The sequence below is a fragment of the Mytilus edulis genome, chromosome 8 (assembly GCF_963676685.1).
Source record: "Mytilus edulis chromosome 8, xbMytEdul2.2, whole genome shotgun sequence".
In the NCBI taxonomy this organism is placed as follows: domain Eukaryota; kingdom Metazoa; phylum Mollusca; class Bivalvia; order Mytilida; family Mytilidae; genus Mytilus; species Mytilus edulis.
In genome coordinates this window covers 51364661-51383069 of record NC_092351.1, presented here as the reverse complement: position 1 = coordinate 51383069, position 18409 = coordinate 51364661, and positions in this window count along the sequence as shown.

Sequence of the window (18409 nt, the reverse complement as noted above, 5' to 3'; positions counted from 1 at the left end):
AGTGGCGTATCGATACAATAAAATCATGTCATCGTTGTTTTTTTTTTTAGTCAATTTTTACATATCATGTTAAATCGATGTTTTTTTAACTTGTTACTAGATCTAAAACAAAACATTCCTGTACCTACTAAGGATACTTCTCTTTCGGACTATATCCATTGAATATACAATCTACCGATGTTCCATCGATCAATGTCATGCTGAACTTTCAGAAAAGTCGAAATAGTTGCCAATGCCAGTCAGTGTCTGTCTGTTTGAATTTCAAACTGAATCATATTTGCCAGCATTACAATTTTTTTTCCAAAAAAAACAATGTAATGGTAGGTTGCAAGAAGTTGCCCCTAAAATAAATTTGTCTGCCAAAACACAGGAATCTTGAATTGAATTTCATGGCTGTTGTTAGGTTAACGCACCGTCGCTTAATTTCGAGTGAAATCGAATGAGAGCAATGTTTTTGTCCTCATCGGATTTCAATTAAAGCTGAAAAAGCTAGGACAAAACAGTCTTTATTAATAAAATTTGGACATCCACAACCAATAAATACAAATTGCAAATAGTGTTGTTTTGTTTTAGACCTTTTAAAACTATTTGAGTAGAACAAGCATATGCCTTAAGATAGATTTGGATGTAGGTCGAATTTGATGATATGCCTGAAAAGCTGTAGGTGTTAATTTCAAGAGTAAAACTAGGGTATTTGAAAAACGATTAATGTAGATAGCCTGAACATGAAAACAAAGTATAAGAATTAAAATATTTCAATCATTCGACCACAAATTATAAAAACCGCCTTTATATCTTATTTGTATATGAAAGATGCAGGTCACAGTTTATGACTAAACTCAGTAAAGACCCGTCGAAATTGCAATTAATTGATAAATTCAACAACACTTGCGGTGTTTATATTTCACAACTTGTTCGCTATGCCCGTGTCTGTTGTGACGTTTTTGATTTTAACGAACGCAACCTATATATTACTGGTAAATTATTAAACCAGGGATATCGTTACCATAAATTACTTAAAACCTTTACTAAATTTTTCCATAGATATAAAGATTTGGTTTTGAAGTTTGGTTGTACCTGTAGAAAACTTATTTCAAACGGGATAGCACATCCTCATTTTTACGGAAATGTTGTTAACCGTGCCCGGAAATTTAGAAATGATCCATGTAAACTTGTTGCTCCTTTAAATAAACTTATTCTAAAAGGTTACCTATTCAACACTGTAATAAGATCATTGAATATTGTTTTTATTGGTATAAATATTGATTTTGTTTTCAGTAGATTAAAAGCTAACTAAATTTTACTAGTATGTTATATACATATACATTTTCATGGACCTACAATCTGTCGATACCTGTAACTTGGCATTGCACAAGGTCATGTTCTTCTCTGGCTGTTTATGACGTCTTTTCACTAAATCCATTGTATGTTGGATGTGTACGGATTGAGTGTTTAGTCTTAGAAACATGATTTTTTATTAGTTGTTAGTGGCTTTGAACTAGCTGTCAGATAACTGCGAGTACTCTCAGATTTGTTCATTGTGTCTTTTTGTGTCGGGATGTATAAGTACCCGGCCACTTCCACTTTTATTTTTTGTCTATCTGATAAGTTAAGCCTTTTTCAACTGATTTTTATAGTTCGTTCTTATGTTGTATTGTTATACCACTGTCCCAGGTTAGGGGGAGGGTTGGGATCCCGCTAACATGTTTAACCCCGCCACATTCTTTATGTATGTGCCTGTCCCAAGTCAGGAGCCTGTAATTCAGTGGTTGTCGTTTGTTTATGTGTTACATATTTGTTTTTCGTTCATTTTTTTTACATAAATAAGGCCGTTAGTTTTCTCGTTTGAATTATTTTACATTGTCTTATCGGGGCCTTGTATATCTGACTATGCGGTACGGGCTTTGTCCATTGTTGAAGGCCGTACGGTGATCTATAGTTGTTAATGTTTGTGTCATTTTGGTCTTTTGTGGATAGTTGTCTCATTGGCAATCATACCACATCTTCTTTTTTATAGGACATATATTAAGACATAACTTACTAACTGGAAAGACAAGTATGATCATTTATAATCAAACACTTTTCAATGAATCTCTTCCAATTTGAGTTAAATTTGATTGAATATTTGCAAAACGATCAGTGGTTGATATTTCTGGTTTGTTGAGAACCAAAAGAAATAAACAAATAATTCAATAGATTGGACCAGCAAAAAGGCAACCACTTAGAAAAAGGGCTTTAAATTTGGAATGACGGTGAAAATTTTGTGCAGAAATCGCGACATAGGAATAATGGTCCGTCGACGCCGGCAGGGGCAGCTAACTTCTTAAAAGCTTTATACATGTATTTAAGAAGTTGGAAGACCTGGATGCATCAAACTGTGTATACAGATGCCTCATAATGCATTTTTTCCGTCAGTTAAATGTCCAATGTCCTTGACCTCATTTTTCATGGTTCAGTGACTACTTGAAAAAAAGTTAAATTATCTCTTATTATAAAGAAACAGAATAACTATATATTTGGTATGTTTGTATCTTGCAAGGTCCTCATGCTCGTTCTTCACTTGACCTCGACCTCATTCCATGGATCAGTGAACAAGATTAAGTTTTGGTGGTCAAGTCCATATCTCAGATAATATAAGCAATAGGTCTAGTATATTCGGTGTATGCGCGGACTGTAATGTGTACATGTCTAACTAGCAGGTGTCATCTGACCTTGACCTTATTTTCATGGTTCGGTGCCGGTGGTTAAAGTTAAGTTTTTGTGTTTTATTTGACCTTGATATCATTTTCAAGGTTTATTCCGTGTAAAAGTTTTTGTGTTTTGGACTAGTTTTTTAAACGTCAGCTGTATTTGTTGTATGAAAGAATTATTAGCTGTACATGCCTGTCTGGTATGGTTCATCTGTCCTTGGCGTAATTGTCATGGTTCATTGGTCAATGTTTAGTTTTCTTGTTTAATCTTAATTTTATGTGACAGTTGAAATAAAGCTTTGTATTTAGGACAATTAACATAATATCAATGATTAATTAAGACGGCGAGACATTTCAGCGTGTGCACTCTTGTATTAAATAGGGACAGATAGAAGTTAAGCCCTGCAATCTAGAAATGTCAATTTTTAGACATAGCTTTGAGCGAAAACCGACCAATTCACAGGCTAAATCAAACTTTAACTCGAATGTGACTCTTATGCAAAATTCAGCTTAATGCTTTGTTCTCAAGACCTCCATTCATTGAAAACATCACTGGATTTAATACTTATATATTTATATCTAGTTTGTGTATCATTCAAATTAACATGATAGTTTTTTTAAATGAAATCAGATAGGTTTATTACGTTTAATCGAATTTTCAATATTAACGTTACCTTTAAATGGAAACGAAAGTCGTTTACTGGGGATTCCCCGTTGTGAAGGTAAATACATACATAGTTTTGAACAAGAATGGCAGGTAAATAGTATTCAACTTCATATTTCCTATCTTTGTTTTGTTAGAGATTGATTTTGCAAACAAACTATTAATATTTAGTTTAAACCAGTTTTATGTTAACAAAAGGTCAACGTACTTAGTTAATTCTAATATTAAGGTTTGTTTAATCTGAAAAGTATGTTTCTCTTCGTACATCACATTGTAATGTAAAGGTTTGTATCATGATGATCCAATACACTAAAACATGTTAACATTTAAGAATTGAATACTTCTTTTTGTAACTTCATTGGGGTGTAAAAGCGTTGACCGAAGTACATTTTGTATGAAGAGCGGAAGCGCTTCATTCAAAAAATGTGCGCACGGTCAACGCTTACAAACTCTATGAAGTTACAAAAAGAAGCATTCTAATCTTATAATTACATTTTTAAGCTAGTATCATGAAAAAACGGTTTTTATCAAGTTTTTGTTTAATTTACCTGAGCATTTTATTGTGGGACCTCGTGTTATCATGAATGGTAAGTTTTATTGTGTAATGCAATTGCTTAAGGAATAACATGTGATGTGCAGCTAGCCAATCAGAATAACGTTTTATAATGAAACATACATTTAAAGTTATTATATAACAACTGTAACAGTATTATGTGCCATCGTATTATATTAGTAAGTATAGCAAATAGTTAAGTAGTATAGTTGTACAGTGATTATGCAAGTTCAATATCGCTATCATTTCCCCGTGCGTCTAATAATGATTAAATTAGCTTAATTGAAGGATACATGTATGAAGAGCGGAAGCGCTTCATTCAAAAAATGTGCGCACGGTCAACGCTTACAAACTCTATGAAGTTACAAAAAGAAGCATTCTAATCTTATAATTACATTTTTGAGCTAGTATCATGAAAAAACGGTTTTTATCAAGTTTTTGTTTAATTTACCTGTGCATTTTATTGTGGGACCTCGTGTTATCATGAATGGTAAGTTTTATTGTGTAATGCAATTGATTAAAGAATAAGATGTGATGTGTAGTAAGCCAATCAGAATAACGTTTTATAATGAAACATACATTTAATTTTATTATATAACAACTGTAACAGTATTATGTGTCATCATATTATATTTGTAAGTATATCAAATAGTTAAGTAGTATAGTTGTACAGTGATTATGCAAGTTCAATATCGCTATCATTTCCCCGTGCGTCTAATAATGGTTAATTGAAGGATACATGTATGATGTCTTATTCATTGACTACGTTCCGACTACAGAGAACATATACATTGCAATTGAATCATACCACTCGGTAGGCGATATCAAATACGAAGGTAAAAGGCATAATAAACTAAAAAAAAACGAAACACAATCAGCAAAAAAGTAATTTAAATGATATGCTAGTAATATATAATCAGTAGTATATTATGCATGTACGATTAAGTCCCACTGAACAGCAATCAGATAAAAACATCTTAGACAGTTTATCTTGTAATGAAAACCATCAAGGCATAAAAGATGTCAATACTAAGTTGGGAAAATTTAAAACCCGAAAAACTACGGAAAGACAAACAACAGTACACAAAACACAAAATAGAATCTACTCACTAATCAACACAATCCAAACCAAAAGCCACTTTCATTAAATAATTAAAAGACAAATTTAAACTTGCTTCAGTCCAAAATATATTGTATAAATACTATAATAGCTAAAAACATAATCCTCTTTCAAAAGTTAGAATGATAAAGAATAGAGTATCCAACTTAGAATGTGCCAAATTAACGACAACAAACCAATAAGCAAAAAACAACCAAGTGAAGTTTCCAACGCAGCTGGTTGCAGCTTCCGCTAGTCTCTAAACAATAATGTATGCTAGTTTAGAAAAATGAACGCACTTAAAACTCCGAAACTTACAAATGAATCAAAATTTTTAAAAACAACGGCCATAGGTTCCAGACTATGGACAGGGGGGAAAAAGCGGCGGGGTAATAAATGTTTCATGAGATCTGAACCCTCTCCCTGTATATGTCTCTATATGTTTAGCCGTTCTTTTTTTATTTATTAATATCTAATGAAAATCGTTGTATATTGATTTATAACACTGAAATAAACACCAGATGAGTACACAGTTCCCAGTAAACAATACTTAAGTATGCTTTATTACATAAGGCTGACAGGTTATTCATTAAGCTTATGATATTTTGTCTGCCGAGAAATACATATTTTGTTGTATGTTGCGAGTATGTCAAAATTGTTTGGGTTAAATATCAATCAGACAGTAATCAATCAAAATATCCTTATAACAGGTAAAGCTGTAATAGTATTAATCAGTAGACAAACGTGTATACAATGTGTAAAGCTAGTGTGCCATCATATTTGACTTTCAACTCATGGTAAAATTTTAGACAAAAATTCTACGGACAATTATGCACACTAAATTATCTTCTTCGTGGAACTCTAACACATCCAGATCTCACCATACGGTCTCTATCAATGACAGGTGATACTACAACAAGTCAATACATTAAAGAAGATGTGGTATGATTGCCAACGAGACAACTGTTCACAAAAGACCAAAATGACACAGACATTAACAACTATAGGTCACCGTACGGACTTGAGGAAAGCCCTTACCACATAGTCAGCTATAAAAGGCCCCGATATAACAATGTAAAACAATTCAAACGAGAAAACTAACGGCCTTGTTTATGTACAAAAAATGAACGAAAAACAAATATGTAATACATTAATAAACATCAACCACTGAATTACAGGCTCCTGATTTGGGATGGACACAAACAATCTTACTCTCAGCAGCAGTTTTAAAATTTGTTAAATAATTATCCAATGAAGATATGCAATTAATATCTATTGAGATATTTGATTAAGAGCGTTCCTGATGCTTATACATTCATAAACAATGAACAATCATTTCGATTGCAATTTAGAGATTGTTGCAGTTTACATTCTATTTATCTTCACGTTGTTCTGCAAAATCTGTAAACTTTTAAAAAAATAGTGAATTGTTCTGATTCAAATGTTTATTTATATTAACTGTCAAAATTAAAGTAATACGTTCTGATTGTGTACGATTGTTTTCCCTCTAGACTAAAGCAACAAGAGTCAATCAAGCATCACTTTACTATCATTTCAACTTGTTATCAATGGGTCGTTTTAGACTTAATCTTCTCTTTGTATAAGTGTTTTCATTTACTTTGTATAAGTGTTTCTTTCAATTTTACAGAAACTGATGAACAGAATACATCTGTAGCTCTGTATAATTATATGTGTCAGAATATTGTTGGATCAGAGGAGCATGTTAAGACAATCAGAATTATGAACAATGTCAGAGACAATTTACAAAGCGACAACAGGTGTACATTAATTACAAGTGGGAGTGTTGGAGAAGGACTTAAACTTCGAGGTAGTGATCTCGATTTAATGAAGGTTATAAAATATACTAAGGTGTGTGAAGATACAAACGTTTATTTCGAAAAGACAACAACATATTTTATAGTCGAAAGAGAAGATACCCAACCAGGTTACACACAGTTGCGGCTGGTGTACACAAATAATCAACAGAACCTTAATGATTGTGAAAAAGTAGAAAATGACTACTATTACTCAAGTTTTTCAGTCAAACAGCAATGTGCAAGCCTCAATTTCCCTACTGTGCATGGCCCTTGCTTAACCAACAAAAGTGGATCGTGTGACATAGCATGCAGTTTACATAGTAAATATTGGATAAAAACAGCAAACAAATGGATCACACGATCGAATAACTCATGGCCGGGTAGCGATGTGAAACAGTCTATAGTGGCACACGGTGTACTTTTTGTCCCAATAGGTGTGAAAGGATCTACTAAAGAAGATATAGAATGGCGAATATCGTTTTCCGCTGGAGAAAAACTTCTTATATACACACTTACACATACGCAATTGATATGTTATGCTTTGATGAAAATTTTGTTAAAAGACGTGATAGCTTTAGACTTAGATTGTAAAGACCTGCTGTGTTCATACTTCATCAAGACAGTTATGTTTTGGATATCTGAAGAAGAAGCATTATGTATATGGAAACCTAAAAACTTGATGCCATGTTTCATGAGATGTTTCAGAAGACTTTCATATTGTGTTGAATATAATGTTTGTCCGCATTATTTTATTCCCGAGAATAATTTATTTGAGAATGAAATAAAAGGAAACGCACAGGCAATACTTTGAAATAAGTTGAATTTTCTGAACAGTTACGGTTGGAAATGTTTGTTATTGTCAGATCAAATTTCGACCTTCGACGCATTTGCATACGACGTCACCGAAGAGCCTAGTGAAACACATGTACGCAGTGTGAAAGCACTTTTTCAATCAATCATCTTTCTTGGAGACCATATCCCGTGGACTTCTACGATGATTTTGGAAAAAGTGATACACAAGATTTTTTCTATAAAGAGTTCCAAAATCAAACACATGTACATCTACTATATGTCAAGATTAAACAAATATGGTCAATTTGTTTCACTTGATGATAAAACATTTAACAAATCAAGGTATACACAATATAATACCTATCTTCGTACACTACTGCTGAGTACCAATCATGACGCTGTATCAGGATGGGTGGTGTTGGCTTCGTTTTTCTATAAAACAAAACAATACAGTAAAGCTCTTCATATTCTCCATTATTCTCTTTTAAAATGTACGCCGGAGAAATTTTCCCTTCCAATGAATTTGTCTCAACTTCACAAAAAGTTATCTGATTTATATGTTTACAAGAGGATTACTAATGTCCAAATTAGGAAAATGTTGCTACAAGAATGTGTGGCATTAGACAAAAATGCAGCTTTTTTACCCGATGAAATACAACTCGAAGCAGGGATGGACCAGAAAGTAGAGAACTCTGTAGACTATGGTAATTTGATTCGTGTTTTTTGTCATTATCGTCTTGGCCTTGAGCATCACGGAATAGACAGTAATCATCGAAATGCGCATATGGTGCCTCACAACTTTACTCTAACATGTATAAATAATTTATAAATGTATATTCACTTTTTTTTCACAACGCAGCAAACATGACCTAATTATTTTCTATTATGAACATACCTTTTTCTGATAAACGCTCACAATTGTAGTTAAGAATAAAAATAAAAAAACTGCTGAAGCTAGTTTTTTCTGAAATAAACAAATATATTCCCCAAAATGTATGCACCAGATACTCATAAACATGGTTAAAATGACATTCACAGCACCTATGAATTTAATTAACAGACAGATTAAACCGACAGCACCAATCTGATAACTGCATTTTTAAATCATAGTCTCAATATGCATGTTATTCTGCATGTAGCACACTAGCATATACATATACATATTACATGATTGTATTATATTTAGCATCTACATGTCCTTTATAAATGTACACATTTACTTTTTTGGAATTTTAGTGATGAGAATGTGATCATCTTGTTCAACCTAGAGATTGTTCTTTCAACATATGTGGATTCAAAACAGATACTAAAAGAAACTAGAACGAAATCATTTATTACAAAACAAATAACATTCACATTGATTCTCTTATCAATTTTAAATACATGTCATGGTTTTTTTCATTGACATTTTTCTTATAACAGGTACTAGATTTCAAATGGGATAACTTTTATGATAATTCCTTTAAGAAAAAAAAGGAGTGTATCAAGGATAAAAAGGATTATTTCCTGTTATCATCACATCATATCTTATTCCCAAATTTGCTTGCCTTTACAGACTTCCTAAAGTTTGAGGGCGGATCTTTAAAGGGGTGTGGTATTCCTAATAATTTTTGACATTAAACACGTTTTGGATTATTTTTATTCTGAAATTTAGATATGTGCAGAAACAAATTATTTGTTTGACAATCAAAGGAGACAGGGGATGTTTATCACTAATTGGGACAGAAATTTTCAATAGCAAAGCCGCTAAGTTCAAGTTTTCATTTCAAAGGAAATGAAAAATTATAGATATTTGATATAACTATAGACAGAAACTACAAAATTAAGCATTACTGAAATATGTGTTACATGACATGTAAAGAATCTGAACAATTCTTTTTTACAGGAAAGAATAAGTTCATACAAAATTTAGCCTCAATTAAGCTTCTTATTTTCTATGAGATGGACAATTTTAACATCTGAGAATGCTTCTATTTTGACCAAATATAGCCTTTTAATCAATTTCTGAAGAACTTAAGTCTCTGTTCTGAAAAAAAAGGTTGATGAGTCAGGCAAAAAGGTAAATATTTCAACAACAAACAAAGTTTTGAATTCTGATGTTTCAAACTGAATTTCCATTGCGAAAGGTAAAAACAAATACAAAAGAACTAGCATTTAGTGCTTTTTTTTACAAAAAAAGTAAAACCACAAAAATAACTGAACTCCGAGGAAAATTCAAAACGGAAAGTCCCTAATCAATTTGCAAAATTAAAGGATAAAACACATCACACGAATGGACAACAACTGTCATATTCCTTACTTGGTACAGGCATTTTCAAATATAGAAAATGGTGGATTGAACCTGGTTTATAGCGCCAAACCTCTCACTTGTACGACAGTCGCAACACATTTACTAAAATTAATAATGATGCGTACCACAAACTAACCGCAAAATAGGTAAACATGTCACAAATAAAAGTCAATAAACAGATTCAAATATCTTTTCAAAATGTTTAAAAACAAGTACTGTCCTACCATTGATGTGATTGCACTGTATAAACCTGACATTCACGTTATCAGAGAATATTTGTCGTTGTAAATCCGTTATCATGGTTTCTATAAGAATCCTTTATTTATATAATATTCGTTACTCTCCGGTTATTGGTATGTCATTGATGTGATACAGTTACCCTTGTTTATGGAATGTGAGGCGTTTATAAGAAACGGACCATGTCCTATGACTGATACTTATTCAAAAATGTGACTCAAACTTTTAATATAGTTCATATTTATATATAATTATCAAAGAATTTTTAATCTTCATATCATAACATGACGTATAACATGTATAACTCAGAAAACCACTACCACTTGAGGTTCTTACGTCGTAACTACAATCCTCTTCACTTTCTTGAATGTGACCTACCGAATAAGACTATTTACCGGATTTGACATCACATAAGCAACACGACGGATGCCACATGTGGAGCAGGATTTGTTTACCCTTCCTGAGCACCTGAGATCACCCCTAGTTTTTGGTGGGGTTTGTGTCATGTGGACTATTGTTTGTCTATTTGTCTTTTTTCATTTTTAGCCATGGAGTTGTCAGTTTGTTTTGGATGTATGAGTTTGACTGTCCCTTTTGGTATCTTTCGTCCCTCTTTTGCAAACAAAATAATACTGATAGAGATACCCTCAATAAAATAAGTTAAAATAATAACATACAGCACGACATTAATAATTCCAAGCAATTGTATTATGACCGTTAAACGTTTGCATGCTATATTATTTTCTTTATTATATCATTATGTGCAATATCTATAGGAGGATTGATTTCGTCTGATATTCAATCAAACTGCGAGTTGTTTAGACTGTATTCTCCTTTCAGTTCACTATAAGCAAAAAAAAGTTATTCAATATCTATGGCTTTTTTTACTGCTTTGAACAATTCATTTTTATGCTTTTATTTACTTTTTGGTAATGTTACGACGAATATGTTTGACAAAAATTTGACACTATATAACACGATAAGTAAACGGGAATTATATGCGCTTAATTACATATGACCTTCATATGACAAACGGAAACAAATGTCAAAAATATCATGTGTGTTTTACATTTTCTGCATGTGTTATACTCTTTCAAAATTTCCAATGAGATTTCAATAAGATTAATGATAAAAGGATGATTTGAGAAATTAGAACGATTGAGTGTTGGTTACTTGACGCCTTAAAATAACGATATCGACTTACTGAATTACTTACGTTACAGTTAAATTGTGTACTACACTATGGTAGCATAGTTTTTTTTCTGAATGATATATTTATATTTGTAAGATGTACATATTTTCTATTTTATTAACATCCATCAATTTGATTTTACACAACTTCTTAATTGACATCGTTGTGTATTACACTTTACTCTATATTCACAGCTACCTTTTCACACTCGATTAGACGTTACACTTTCAATGTGCATTGAAGATAAGACGCGTACGAATGTCGAATTTGCTTCTTTCGTAAATATAAATGTTTGTATATTATAATTTTTTTTAGATCGAGTCCATTGAGGATAGGGATACGGATATGTATCAAAAGATTCAAAAATATCATAGTCAATGTTGTAAAAAGTAAAACGAAATTAGCAGGTGTCATAAACATCCTTAAAGGTCGTTCATTACATCTGATACCGCAACATTTATATGGAGTGATTAAGAAGCATAGGTGAATCGTATCACAATCAAAAGGACATACTGAAGTCAATAGATGTTTTAAACTTCTATTTATTATTTCATTACTACAAAACCTACAACATTGTTTTGTATATGTACTTCAGAGTGAACCGTCGTCTAAACATCGCTATTTCTAAAAGGTACTCGTTTTTACACAAGTCTGTAAATGCATTTGACAAAAACAATGTAAGCAAGCTGTTTTTTTTACATTTCAAAGTCCTTATTAAAACATTTCTCATAATTCTAAGATAGGGTATTATCCTCAAACCAAACTTAAGGAAGAACAAGAAATAATAGTGTAAATACTTACAAGTCCGTAAAGTAAATGAACAAAGATCCAACGCATTACTTTTAACAAAACAAATTGCAAAATAGTACGACATGTGTGTGTGTAAGTGTTAACATGTTTCACAAGTTTGTTGTGGCTGTTGACAACAAACTTGGAAAATTAAGGTATATTACATAGGGACAGAGGTTCAACCTTGCAATCATCCAATTGCTATAACATTGTTGAAAAGATTCTTTGAGTGCAGAGTAACATATTCTTTTTACACGCGACTTCCTATTAGTAAGAAGAGATTGATTGAAAACGTATACATCCCGTTTGAAACACAATTTTTTTGTAGACTATCATTTGTCTTTTGCTCGTGTATACTTTTGCCCATAATATTAGTTGGTCTTTTGTAATACCTCTTAGCATATTTCGCCTCTCTTGTATAAAGATATCAACTGACATTTAATAACAGCATCAGCTCAAATATATTTCGCAATTGATTTGACAATGCTATACCAATATCAGAATCAATAAAAAATATTTTTATAATTTAGCAAGGATTTTTTGTTCCTTTTTTATACCGTAAAAAACAAAATCAACACTTTGTTAATATAATGCGTTCAGATCGTTTTTTCCAGTACGTGCACATTTGTTTATAGGTTTCCAAACTTCAAATTATATATCTAAAGAAACTTAAGCTAGGTTATTTAAAACGATCTTTAAACCAAAGTCTCAATCTTTTTTTTACTTGTAAAAAATTGAGAACAACACGTTAAATAATTTCTTGCGTCCGAAGCGCTTTTCTTGATTTACCTTCATCAGGAAATCTTAAAGCCAAACATTTGAAATCCAAAGATGTAAATGATTATGTTTAATATAGGGGAAATAAATCCCGAACGATACTCTCTCATTACAGGACACACCAAACCTTAACACGCCATGTTACTCGACGCAAATGTTAACTCAATGATTTGTTTATCAGATTTCCAACTTATAAACTAGAAAATTGAGTAAAAGCTTCTTTATTTATAAGTAATATAGTTTTCGTGTACTATCATTATTGCCACTGGAAGTTTAGCAACTATAAATCTTACAATACTACTATTACACCACGGGAAGAATATCAACTTCACTGAATAAATACTACACACTTGTTAAGTAAAAAGTAATTCATATTTCAATTTCATGTTACCTTTAATTAGAACAGAAAGTAGATATTAGGGAAACCCCCGTTGTGAAGGTAAATACATTCATGGTTATGAAGAAGAATGGCAGGTAATATTTAATTAAAAACAGGTTTAACCGCTTTCTATTGTTCAATATAGTTTTAATATGATATATTCCAATGTAAACCTCGTTTTTATTCAAACACATGCTTATTGCACTTAATAAAACACAATAAAGTTTTTCGCTAAGGGGTGTTATTGAATCAAAAATTACTCAGATGTTGGTTTGAAATCGTATACAAAGGGCAATATAAGGGGTATTCACATTTTTTATTATAGAGAATAGATACAATAAAAAACGTAAAATTATCATTTTTCCCATGTTATCATATGCAAATTATCAAAAAAAAATAACTATTCCGAACATTTTTTGTAAAGCTAGTAGCCTAACATGCTTATATATTTTTTTTTAATTTATAGTTGTTACAGTTGTTTACCCTCGTTAGTTATTGACAATATTGTTACCTCATTCAATAAAACTCATGTATTTCAAAGTGAAAAGCTTGAAAAACAATCGGTATTAGGTGTTTGTTTAGACTCTAAAATACAATTCAATTCAATTCAAAGTTGTATTGCCATTAAAACTTTACAGTTTGTGACATATAACAAAAACAAATAAAGACAAAAATTAAGTCACTCAATATATATATATATACAAATTCAGGTAAATATTAAATGGTTTCCTGTCCTCAGTTCCATTGCAAGTGATTTGAAAATTTGCCTTGTTTCATGCTACCGTTGTGAACTTTGATAAATAGATTAAAGTATTTAAAAATGCGCCAATAAGTCTGTATAGGTATATGTGTGAGAATTTGGTAGGATCAGATTTCAGATGAGCATGTGAAAACGATCAGAGTGATAGAGACAATTACAAGGCAACAATCACTTCTCAAAATTACATGTGTAAGCTTTGAAGAGGGACTTGAAATGAAAGGTATTGATTTAAACCATATGTATGTTGCGAAATTTACTGAGATTCAAGAAGACGCAGACATGCGTTGTGAACATGATAAAACATAACATAACTTACAATGCAAAATGAAGACACCAAGCCAGATTTTGTACCAGTAGGTGTAAAAGGATATAAATAAATAAGAATTAAAATGGTGCATACCATTTTTCCGTTTATTTTATAAAATATGATTCAAGTTTGAAAAAGTAGAAATCTGAAAGCTCATAATATTCGTTTTCTACTGGTCATCTTGATATATATTTGACAAATAAGGCAGCATATAAAAAAAGGTATATTTGATGCATACTATGGCTGTGATTCATTTAATTTTGGTTAATCAAATAGAAAATAGCACTGGATTTTGAAAAATAAATAGTGTGAAAGATTTTTTGCTGAAGAATAATGAACAAAATATACACAGCTGATATCTTCATACCACTAGCATACATTTGAGGTCGGAAACAATTATTAATAAGCTAAATTAAGTTGTCAATATTAATACTCAGTATTTTACTTGTTTTAGCACACAAAGTACACCCTACATTACACCTAAATAAACCAGTCATGGTCTGGTGAATCTTTCTATTGAAAAAGTTTAATTTATGTCAACTATCAAATTAAATGAAATACCCAGGTAAATCCATTTAAGGACTGCAACAAAATGGCAGGTAAAACTATTCATTAAAACATTTCTGTTTTATATTCCATACCAAAATTAAAATGTTATTGAAAGTACGATAATGTTTAACAAAAAGATATATATTCGCTTTGTTATTAAAATTGCAAAAAAAAATTAAAGAAAATATTCAACATACAAGACAGGTTGAATTGTAATTCATATTTTGCACAGACTTTTAAACTGAATTAATTATAAAACATTAATACGTGGTTTATAACACAATTGTACATATTAACATCAAGGTTATGTTAATCGAATTGTAGATATGAACTGCATATAGCCTTTAAATAGAAGCGAAAGTAGATTTAATGGGAATTTTCGTTTTGGAGATAAATATATATACAGTTTTAATACAAGATTGGCAGGCTAATAAAAATTCAATAGCATGTATAGTGTTTAGATATTTAAAAAGTAAACATTATTTTTTGTCGATTTGAATATCAAGTTAAAAGTGTTATCAGGGAGATTGTATCAGACTAGAAAATCCACCAAAAACTTGGATTTGGAAGAACATAGAACATATATTAGTCTTTAGTATGTTATATGGTAACATAACGAACAAATATTATGCTAACGATATAAACACGATATCGCACTCGTGTACAAATAAGTGCCTGAATTGTTTTCCAAGCTCGGTATAATACTACACAATTTCTTGAATAACTATTTAATATCAAAGTGGACAACAAAAACAAAAATCAGGTCAAATGATGTTATAAAGATATTATTTAAGTAAATAAGTGAAATGATAAAATGACAAACAGCATATAAGGATGATAGGACTCTTGAAGTTCTTACGCTACACACCACATCTTATTCAAACTGATAATGATATATACATCTCTCCAATTTTAGATGCATGTCCATATTTATAAGGTGAAGTGCACAAATAATGATAATTATAAATATCATTTTTATCCGAAGTGCATTTCCGGGTTTACCTTAATTTTGGAAGCTGAAGAATAATATATAAAATACTTGCTTGCACAAATAATCTTCATACTTAAAATATATATTGTTCTCGAACACGGAGATGTACATCAAGACGTACACGAAGTGTAAGAATGCATAATTGTGTTTAACAGGTGGCGTAAAATATTTCTAGGAAACCATATCTTTAAATCAATATTAAACTCAAGTTCATCATGAATTCAAAAGCTGATCAAACTCAAATGATTCCATTATTAATTTCAACTTTATGGAGAAAGTGTATCCTGTATATTCAGCCAGCAAAACAAATCGTTTTATTTTTCCTGTTGTCATGATGTCAGATTGACTGTATATTACATTTACTTTGTTGTCTTATTGTTGTTGTCTTTTATATTTGAATTCAGTTGTGTTGGATGTTTGTATGGTATAATTTCACAAGTTTGGCTAAAGAATTCCAATATTTGTCACATTAACCTTTCGTGTGTTACCTGAAACCTTAATATGTATAAATATATTGGTGTTTTTATAAACAACTGAAATGACATTTAAATCTTTTTTCTAGAATCTGCAACACACGATGAATCTAACGCTCTGTATAGGTTTATGTGTGAGAATATTGTTGGATCAGAGGAGCATGTTAAAACAATCAGATTGATGAACACTGTCAGAGACAATATACAAAGTAACAATCAATGCACAATAATCACCATTGGAAGCTTTGGAGAGGGACTTGAGATGAAAGGTAGTGATTTAGACAAAGCGGAGGTCATAAAGTGTATTGAGGTTTGTGAAGACGCAAACATTCCTGGAAAAGATTGGCGAGTATGTTTCAAAATGCTAACAGACGATACCCATCCAGGCTACACCAAGTTACTACTATACACTAACAATAGTCACGATATTCTTAAAGACTGCAAACAAATAGGATGTGATTATTACCTCTCCAACATTTTATTTCTACAAAAGCATGCAAACCACAGTGATGTTACTATTCATGGCCCATGTATAACCGACAAACGCAAAATATTTGACTTGCCTTATTGCTTACATAGTAAGTCTTGGATAACATCGGCAAAACAATGGATAACACGATCAAAAAAATCATGGCCGCTGTGCGATGTGAAACAATTAATTTTAACGCACGGCGTCCTTTTTGTAGCAATTGGTATGAAAGGATCTATAACAGAAGAATTAGAATGGCGAATATCATTTTCCGTTGCAGAAAAACTGTTAGTTTTTACATTTACGCATAGTCAGTTACTATGTTATGCTCTAATGAAGATTCTTCTTAAAGATGTTATAAATTTAGTATCTAATGTAAAAGATTTACTTTGTTCATATTTCTTGAAAACTATTATGTTTTGGATATCTGAAGAATTATCTGCATCAATATGGAAACCTGAAAACTTGATATCTTGCTTCATGGTATGTGTTAGGAGGCTTATATACTATGTTAAATTTTCTGTGTGTCCACATTATTTCATTCCATCGAATAATTTGTTTAAGAATAAAATAGAAGGAATGGTTCAGGAAAATCTTCTGGAACAATTAAATATTTTAAACCGTTATGGATGGAAATGTATCTTATTTTCAAATCAATTGTTGAAATTCAACGCGTTAGCATACGGCATCAACAAGGAACCACGTTTTTTACACGTCCATAATATGGAAGCGTTTTTAAGTTCACTGATTTATTTTGCAGACAATATGCCGTGCAAAAGTACATTGATTCTGGAACAAGGAATACACAGATTAATATATACAAAGAGTTCCAAAATCAAATCCCTATACACGTATTATATTTCAAAATTATGTGGCAAAAATGAAGAATTACTACATTTGGACGGGATATCCAATAATAAATCAACTTACAAACAATACAAAACCTGTGGAAGTACTTTGCTGATGGGTATGCGCCATGACGCTGTATCTGGATGGCTGTTGTTAGCTTCGTTTTTCTATAAAACAAAACAATACAAGATAGCTGTTGATATTCTCCAGTATTGTCTTTTAAAATGCTCATCTGACAAACTTTACAATGTCTACCAAGGCCCGAAATTGTCACATCTGCATAAAGAATTATTGAATTTGCATGTATTTAGAGAGATGACTATTGTCCAGAAGTCTAAGTTTCTTATTTTAGGTAGTGTAATATTGCCTACTAACTCATTACCGAATGAATTACAAATAGAAGGAAAATACAATATGCGCATTATTCCTCCAGTAGTATATGCCCATTTCCTACGCGTTCTCTGTTATTATTATCTTTACAATACTAAACAATGTCGGTTTTCCCCACTGCGAAATTTAAGACAATTACAATTGACTATAGATGGCAGCTATTTTATAGCAAATATATCTGAAAAAGCTTCATCTTTTTACATGCTAGGCATACTTTTTCAACTATTAGGAGACACGAAATCAGCGAAAAAGGCATTTGAAGAATCAGGCGGCATTTTAGAATAAGATACAGGCCCAATTTCAAATGAGGAGTAAAGGAGATAAGCATTTGTGTGTAAAACG